The sequence below is a fragment of the Mytilus californianus genome, unplaced genomic scaffold (assembly GCF_021869535.1).
Source record: "Mytilus californianus isolate M0D057914Y unplaced genomic scaffold, xbMytCali1.0.p SCAF_12, whole genome shotgun sequence".
NCBI lineage: Eukaryota > Metazoa > Mollusca > Bivalvia > Mytilida > Mytilidae > Mytilus > Mytilus californianus.
The window spans coordinates 63,122,716-63,132,585 of record NW_026262604.1 but is presented as its reverse complement, the minus strand read 5'-3'; positions in this window follow the sequence as shown (position 1 = coordinate 63,132,585).

The window sequence follows — 9,870 nt, the reverse complement described above, 5'->3', positions numbered from 1 at the left end:
TACAACACACTGCATAGTACAATTTAATAATTATTATTATCTATATTTTGTTTATCTGCATCGATGTCGTCACAAGAAAATCAAATTTACCTACATGAATATGTTTGTGGTTTTTTTTTTGTTATCTTGATTTACCTCTCCTAATTGATTTACGAAATTTGCTCATAAACTACTGTCCCGTAAGTGAAGTTGCTTGTATCGCTTCTGTGGTTTTTGTCTTTAGTACTTTTAATCGGTTTTGTTGCTGTCATCGAGTTATTTATATAATTATTCACGGGTGAAGTAGTTTTTATTTCTGATGATGACCTATATGTATGTGACCTGTTATGTCTCTCTGGTATTCATACAGTTTTATAAGCCGTTGAAGATATTACATCTTATTTTAAGGTAGTAGTCGTTGTCAATGCCCCTATAGAGACATCAACGTGTTAAATCAAATTATTGTACTTGCCGTAAACATTGCCGTGTTGTTATCGACGTAGTCACTGATAATGTGGGCCTCTATTTAATATCATTGTTTTATTCCTGAGTAGCGTATTTTCTAGTTTTGATGAAGACCCATAGGTAATTGACATCGTAGATGTCATCACTGAAATGAACACAGTTGTGTACAAATTCGGAAAGATGTCACAGCTTCTGTAACGTATCCTGATCCTGATCCTCGGGTCAAATTTGATACAACTTGTCTCTTGGTACTTCTTTGTTTCCTCTTATGGTAGCTCAAAGTAATTGCTTACAGTACTTTAGTATAATTGTTTAGACGCGGGATCGGGATTCGAGTTTTGCCATTTTTTGTACGTAGAATGTCTTACCGAAGTCACTGTTGTCGACACCAACGTGGACATTATACTTGTCGTGCTCATTAGAAATGTTGTTATACACGTAATCGCTGGTTTTGTGGATGGACCTTCCGGTTCTTTGTTTTGATGGTCATTGCAGTATCAACCTTGGCTAAAGAGAAAATGATAAAGTATTTGGTTTGATTTACTTATTCTTATCATGAAAGATTCTTGATATGGCTGTCAGAACACTACTAAATCAAGGGATGTTACAACACGACTTTTTTACAACATGTACAAGTGTAGCACATGATACTGAAAATATTCACAGTTCTAAATCTTTCAAGCGCTTGCTGACAACGCATCAATATGATAATAAAAAATATCAAAACTTTGAACATGTTTAGATTGGGTAAGGCTGAAAACAAATCAAGTGTTGACCACGACAGCTCAAAGTCCGGGTTGAACCCGACACAAGTATGAACAATCCGTTACAATTCATGAGGTACTCTTCGTGAATCAATAATGTATATGCTGGGTTTTGATTTAACAGAGGCGGCATATGAATTTTGAGTTCAATTTGATATTTCTTTTATATATAGAAATCTTTGTATTGGACCCTCTATATGTGATAAAAACAAGTTTTTGTTAAATGTTTTCACAAAAAGTAATATTCGCTGTTTCTCAGAGTACTTAGAGATAAAAAATGAATTCGTTCGTTGTCTTGACTTTACTATAATTCCGAAGTTGAAATCAGGAGTACCTGAGATCATCCCCGGTATTTTGTGGGGTTCGTGTTGCTCAGTTTTTAGTTTTCTTTGTTGTGTTTTAAATATTGTTTGTCTTTTCGTCGTTTTTCGTATTTTCCCCATATATTGTCAGTATGTTATTGACTTATGAGTAAGAATATCCCTATGGTGTCTTTCACCTCTCTCTCTTGAAATATCTCTCTAAACATTGCACAATTGGTGAATAACCGGAAACAATTCTGACAAAAGGAATATGATAAATATTCGGCTTCTGTTTCATAGGAAAACGAAAATGGTAATTTTGCACAATGATATATTCATCCGATTGCTAGTAGTTACTATGTAGATTTGGTTATTACACATGATCATAAAGAAATTAGTCTTAATGAAGATTTAATGTATTTTAGGTCGTTTGTCCCAATGCTTTGAAAAATGAAACCTATTGACTTAAGAAAATAAGAGAGCTTTTAAATATATCTAAAATTATAAATATAAATGCATGTATGTTTTTCTTTATAAAATATATAACTGGAATAAAAACTATATACATAAATATGACAAATTAAAAACAAAACCTAGCTTTAGATGCAAAATTTGATGGGTTATTCAACAAAATACTTTTAAAAAATTATCATTCTTATATTAGAATCATATGACAGAAATCAGAATTTTGGAAATGACTTTGCACATTTTACATCAAAACCAGTAGAGTTATATCTGGAGCCAATGAGGGGAAATATTGGGCACTACAGCTAAGCAATTGTACAACTTTAGATTTCTGAAATAGTTTGACTGGGAACCGAAGATGACACATTTTTGTCAAATCAAAGTGTCATACGGAAATGAAAATAGAAATCACCTACAAAGTTGATGTTTACATAAATAAAGATTTCGTTATTTTAAGAGTCCCAGTGTTTCAAGGAGTTGAGTCAGTCGGAAAGCAACAAACCATTAAATGTGGAATGTTTGTGTCCAAGTCACTTCCTTTTCTTGCTGCTTCTCCAGATGGATTAACAGAAAAACAATGAAGTATTAGAAACCAAATGTCGATACTTCCCGAAATGAACTAATCATACCTAAATCTGTTCCTTACTTGGCTGAGATAAACGGTGAGTTAGTGTTGGAACAAAAACATGATTATTACTTTCAAGTATAAAGACGAATGTTTTGCACTGAAAAACATACAAATGACTTCTTTGTGTACACATTTTAAGATCACAAATTATTAATAATTCAATGAAATTAATAATTCATTGCTGAAATGGAAAAAGTTTTAACTTCTTTTTATGAAAAATATTTCAAACAGGTAGTTCTTGACAAATATCATAAAATCTAAGATTATTTATTTAATTATTATTTTTAAATATGAATTTTTGAATATTTCATTTAAACTTTCATTTACCAAAACTTGTAATTGATGTATGATCACTCAGCAAAGAAAATATCATAGCAAACTACACTGTTTTTGCTAGCAGTCCATTATTTTAATCCTATAATATATGCCTTCCTTCGCATTATATTTTCCTTATTTAACGTTTTTATGCTGATATTTTCATTTTTTTAATGCGACGCTCAAGTGGCTGGCACATTGATAGTAAAAACAAAAAATAGAAAATAGAAAATGATAAATAGCAAAATAAGTAAAAAGAAAATATCAGAAATAAACAGAAATAATAAATAATGCCCACAGGTCATATATTATAGGACTATCCATTCTATGTGCTTTTCTACCTTTGAATTTCTTTTAATGCAATAAAAACCTCTTTTAATGATTTGTAAACAAATATTAACACACTGTAATTCTAAATAGGTTATAGATAAGAGATGCTGTGTGTGTTTGACCTGATCTACGGCACTGCCATCTGAGTTATCACTCAAAGGGGAATAATTGACCAATGTTTCTCATTAGCTATTGATGTACGATATCAATCAGTCTCGATGAACACTTATCTCTATAGCAACTGTTTGACGCTAATACATATTCATTAGATCAATTCATTACCTATTACGCAGGTGGCAATAGAAAAGAACATATGTATTCCGAAAAGACAGTAGGCATTTCCGGTATTCCGAAAGACTACAGCATCAACCCTCAGGGGTTCACGCAATAACGGTGTTTCGGCATTCTTGTTTTTTATTGACTTAGTTTTATTATAATTGTTCTTTCCTTTTATATCATCAGAGACATATATACACAGATATCAAATATTCAATTTTGAACTTTTAATAATCATGTTCATGACGAATTCCAAACATTTAAAATTGTTCAAATTAACTTTCACCGACCACAAACCGGGTACGTACGTAAAGTTACCACTATGACATTGGTATTACGGTTAGTAATTAATTGTGATCTTATGACAGATTTATATGAGTCCCTTTCAACCGGCCTGCAGTGATTCAGTCACAGTTGAAATCGAGTCTTACTGAATAATCCACATTTTTTTAATTATACCTGAGGATGTGGATGGGGTTTACTGAACATCGTGAGAATAATGGGCAAAAAAAGTATAGAATAGAGGAAAATGGACAAAATCCCCCAAAAAATAAAGAAAGAGAATAATGGGGTGCTAAAATATAAAGCATAACTGCAAAAATTAAAGAATTGGGTAAAAATATACTGATTACAGAAAAGAACAATGTCCAGAATACACTGAGGTATCAAGTAATTACAGAATAGCCATTATCATGACTATTTTTAAAGATAAATAAATAATGAGCAAACAAATTAAATTGATTGATTGTTGGTTGCTTAACTTTCAGTGGCAAATATTCCATGCATGTGCAGGACGCGAACAAGTTAACAATAAATACAATAGGTAGGTCCGGTTAAAGACGCCGTCCGGGATGCAGGTCGGGGAAATTTGGACTGCCACAGGAAAATGAGGGTATATTGGATAGGGACAGAAATTTTGCCTTGCAACTTGACAGGCCACCTACGGACCCCTCAAAGAGTTGTTGCAAGGAATCTTAACGTTCAAAGAGTGTGGTACTCTCTTTACTCGAGGCATCTGATTTAACGTCCCCATTCTGACCGGACGTGGCTGCGTACTTGTGTTTAACTAGCTTTCAGTAACTGCGAGTACTCTCAAATCTTATTTTCGTGTTAATGTGACCTGTTGACACAATTTGTAACGCATTTTTGTAAGTCAATTTTTACTTATTTTATGTTATATCTCGTCTCACTATTTTTAATGTACCACCTTTGATAAGTATTTAGTATGACGATAAATCTTCACTTCTGTACTCATACTCTGAACAACAAATTTATTTTGTAAAAAATGTTTACTTCCGTACTCCTAACAACAAATTTATTATATTTAAATTAACCTGTGTACGATGTTTTTTACTGTAACGTCTGTTATATAGGCACCTACGTTTTAATATTGTATTTATATTACGTCATAGATCAAACTTTTTCGTTCAGTGTATGTTTACTTGTTTTTGTTCAAATGTCATTATGATAGAGTAAAGCCATTTCAATCGATATTTTATAGTCTGTCTTTTTATGTTGTAATGTTACACTACTGTCTTAGGTTAGGGTGAAGATTGGTGCCTGTTATAACGTTTTAACCTGCTGCATTTTTATGCACCTGTCCTAAGTCAGGAGCCTGTTGTTCAGTGGTTGTCGTTTGTTGGTATGGTTCATAGGTGTTTCTCGTTTCTCGTTTTTACGTGGGTTTTCCTGGTTGAATTGTTTTACACTAGTCCTTTTGGGGCCCTTTATAGCTTGCTGTTTAATGTGAGCCAAGGCTCCGTGTTAAAGGCCTTAATTTGAACTATAATTGTTAACTTTTTATACATTGTTACTTGGAAGACCAATGGTGACCATATTACGATTCCTTAGTCACCCTTGGGGGAGCAAACAAAATTAAAGAATACAGAAATGAAGGACCCCATCCATACCCTCATACCTGGGACATAATATATTGACAGTATACTATTCCAAGATTATTCCAATTAGATTAATTTACTTCAAAGACGTTCGACTGGTCACTTTTACTAAGTCAAACGTTGATGACCATGACCGTTGTTCTTTTTAATGTTAGGATTTTTATACCGGCAACATTTATGAGTAATCGGATGACACGGACTTTTGCCTTGAAGTTCTGTCTTTATATTTCTCCGGGGGGGGGGGGGGGGTAGGGCTCCCTATACAAGGTGATTGTTAGGACGTGCCACTGGAATAGGTCACATTTTCCAGCTGGAAAGTATGTGAATAGTAGGGGGAAACCATCAGAAATATATGATAATTAAGGTCAATAAAGTTCCCCTTACTTGCTATATGAAAAGCCCTGTATTTTTTTTCACGGCCGAAAGTCTCGCCGTAAATAAACATTACATAAGGAATCTGAGCTCCGAGCAAAGGTGATATTTTTATCCACAAATCTTCACTCTTTTGACACTTTGGTATTCCACTTTTCCAACACACCACACGAAACTCATCCAATATGGGAAAAGGCTACAGTTTGACCTACGCAATAAATGAAAAGGTATACATTTTTCAAATCTAATTTATATGAAAAGGGTGGGGTAACAGAACCCTAGCGGCACCCCCTATCAATTAAGAATTGGAGTGCCGGAAGACTGATTCTCAATTTCATAATATTTCCCTAAAAGCTAACACGTTTAGGAATTGCCGTTTAGATATATCTCTTGATCTTAATAAACTAGTTAATAAAAGGTCAAGTACGATTAAACTTTTGTTGTTCGATCATTGCATCTGGTATTTTGGGTTATAACATGTATAAATTCGTTTATTTTGTTGTTTCAAGTAATAGTACATTGATTTGTTTGTTTTCTGCATTCGAATTTATATACAGGTTTGTTAACACAGTCTCGCCTTCTTGTCAAGCGGTTTATGATGTTGCTGCATGAAATCCTATATGAAGTAAAACCACCAATATTAGAGTATAGGACGTCATGTGGTTTTATATCAACAGATCAAGTATATGAACATGCTTTCAGTAACTACGAGCTTTCGTTGCATCTGAATTGTTTATCATTGCTTTGTGTGTGCCGAGGTTATGTTTTTGTTATCTATATTATACCGTTATTATTGAGTTAAGTTTTTTGTGTAATAATCTATGTCATGCTCATTGATATTCCTTTAGCTACTCCACTAACTAAAATAGGAGTAGGGTTGAGATATGACACTACCGCTGTGGAGGTTCCTGGTTTGAGAAAGGCACGTACGTAAACATGTGGTGGGGTTTTCGGTTGTCGGTTGTTGCTGTATATCATATTTGTATTTCGTTCATTGATTTTTTTTACATAAATCAAGCCGTTAGTTTTCTCGTTTGAATTGTTTTACATTTGTTATTTCGGGGCCTTTTATAGCTGACTATGCGGTATGGATTTTGCTCATTGTTGGAAGCCTTACGGTGACCTATAGTTGTTAACTTCTTTGTCATTTGGCCTCTGGTTGAGAGTTGTCTCATTGGCAATTATACCACATCTTTTTATTTTTATATTAAACTATTTTTTTATACCGTGCGGTACTCTAGATTCTTTTCTTTTTATTAAATCAAATGAAGTTCAATCCTGTAATGAGATGCTTGGATTTGTTAACAAAATTCCAAATTTGTTAGAAGTAATTAATTTGATGCAGATGATTGTAAACATTTTTATTAAAACGCTTTCCAAGAGGAGGGTTCCAGAAGAAAATAAAAAAAGTCTTACCCTATGCAGATAGCAACTTTTTCTGACAAACAAATAACAAGCAAAAGTTATCGCAACAGTTTAAACAATTAAAACAAATCTTATAATCAATAGGTTAATGTCTTTCTACAGTGCACTTTTCAGAAAATTCAGATCATCCATTTTGGAGTTACGCCCCTAAGATGTCAATTGTAAGCAAAGTTTGTTTTAACAAGCTATATATTATTATAAAGATGATTATAAATTTTTTATTTTGAACACGGTGAGTAAGGTTGTCCTGCGAGAGACTGTTCTGTGTTGGTTATTTGGTCCTGATCGGTACTGATGGATTTGCGGGTTTACATTGTATCAGAACGGCAAAAAAAACCAAATAAGACAGACAGCAACCAACGACATTAACAGACTTGCATGCTCTGGACTTGTGATAGGCACATACAGAAGGGTGGTGGTAGACTTGTTTGAAAGCGGCCAACCCGCTTGAAAGATGTTGAGCTTGGAAATGTTTTAAAATTCTCCTTTTTTTGGAAATTAATATACTGGCCAGTAAAGAGCTTAATTATGATCTAGCATACTCTCAGTTTTTAGTAGCGGTCCAAATTTCCATTCGTTCTCAATATGCATGATGTAATTACAACTGGATATTACGCAAACAACCATAGATAAATCAATCGAACTTACGACTTATGAAATAATATTTCATTACTTAAGTGAACTGAAATCTTTATCTATCAGAACAACACTGGAAGTATGAGTTTGAATTGATATTATTTCTGATTTATGTCCATTGATAAGTGTTATTAATATTAAATGATCACAGGAATTGTCCACTACTTTTCCATTCCCCACAAATGCATGCACATGGAAAAACTTATATAATGTTCAGTTGTCTCATACTTTAAGATGTCCTTTTAATTAATGAATAAATATTGTGTTTGTCTTCATCTTTAACCATGCAAAAGAGAGCAAATACAAATGCAGTATTCGGTTAGTTTATTTAATCTATCCTTTTTAACATCCCTGCGACCCTAAAACAATTTCCTATTGAAAAACCAGTGACAACTATAGAACTAAAATTGAATGAACCAATCACACTATTTTGTTTTGCCTTATTACTGTAAATTCTTTCAAATGATACAAATATGAATAAACGGTAGTGTGGGATAAACGTAAATATGACAGCAACCCAAAAGGTATCTATAGAAGTCAACATACTATCTTCCATAATAGGCAGATGTTTATACCGTATGCAAAGTTCTAAATTAACCCAAGTCCAAAATAGTAGTTAATACATTTTTGCCTAATAACGAAGATACATTCACTAGTCATATATTATGTACTAAATGAAAGTTTACAAGCGTTGGAAGGTATCTTCTGACAGGTTGAAGTGTCAGCAAAATTCTGATGGGTACAACCCTTGCAGTAGAAAATTCTGATAAGTCAATTTTTTTCCATGATAGCCCATCCACCCATTATGAACAGAAACTCTACATCTGATAGGTCTTAATCTTTAAATCTGATAGGTAGTTTTTCATGATGTTTTTTCTGATACATATAAAAAAAAAATCTCCCCATCCATCCCCACCTGTCAGATATTAACTGGAATGGCCCAATGTATCGGATTGTAATCGGTGATTGAACATAATTCAAATTGGATTGTCTCCCGTTTAGCAGAAAAAATCTTAATGGAAAAAAAAAATAACAATGATATTTTTTTGTCAGTCAAGTAAAATATAATTATTAATATAAATTAAATTAAGTGTATGTTAAGTCACAAGTTCGGACTATAATTGACAAATTATGTACATGCTAATGTAGGGTTTAGCTTTCAGTAACTGCAAACTTTGCTTATTTTTGTTATTTGTTTAAGTGATTAATATAAATTTGTCGAGTCAAGCTTTTTAATTATAGATGATTTTTACAGTTTGTGAGTAACTATGGTGTGTTGTCACATCACTGTCCGAAGTAATAAAAAAATTGAGCGTTCATAGTTATCACTCAATATTATTGATGCACCTGGCCTAAATAAGGAGTCTGTAATCCAGTTGTTGTCGTTTGAGGCCAACTGCACAATAGTTTTTCGTTTATTGCTATACAAAATAGACAGGCTGTTGGTTTGCATTCTTTTACATTTAATAATTCCGGGTTTTAGATGGCTATATTGTATGGGTTTTTTCGTCGTTGAAGGCCGTACGGTGACCAGTTATTGTTCACATCTTTGTCATGTGGTCTTTTATAAATAGTTGTCTCACTGGCAATAATACCACAACACTCTATTTCTAGAAATGGGTGCATCTATAAAAATTGATATGGAAATGTCCTAAGGATAATAAGAATTCGAACAAAACATCCACCAAAATGAAAAGTGAAAAGAAAACGTGAATCCAAATCGACAGGACTGCAATAAAAATTAATAGTTTATGATTGGACTTAAACAATGTCTTTTGGGTAAAAGTATAACCCATTCAGTGGTCTTTACAATACAAAAGATACCCGACAGCCCATTATTCCAATTGTCATCACTAAACCAAGATGAAGGGTTGGACATTATATCTTCTGCTTAACATGACCCTAGGTACAAATCTCAACGAAATTTTTCTTCTCCAGAGGATATGTCATTTGTTCAAATTTGACAAGTTTTTTACTCAGAAAACCTTGAAAAAGAGCAACATTACATCTATCAT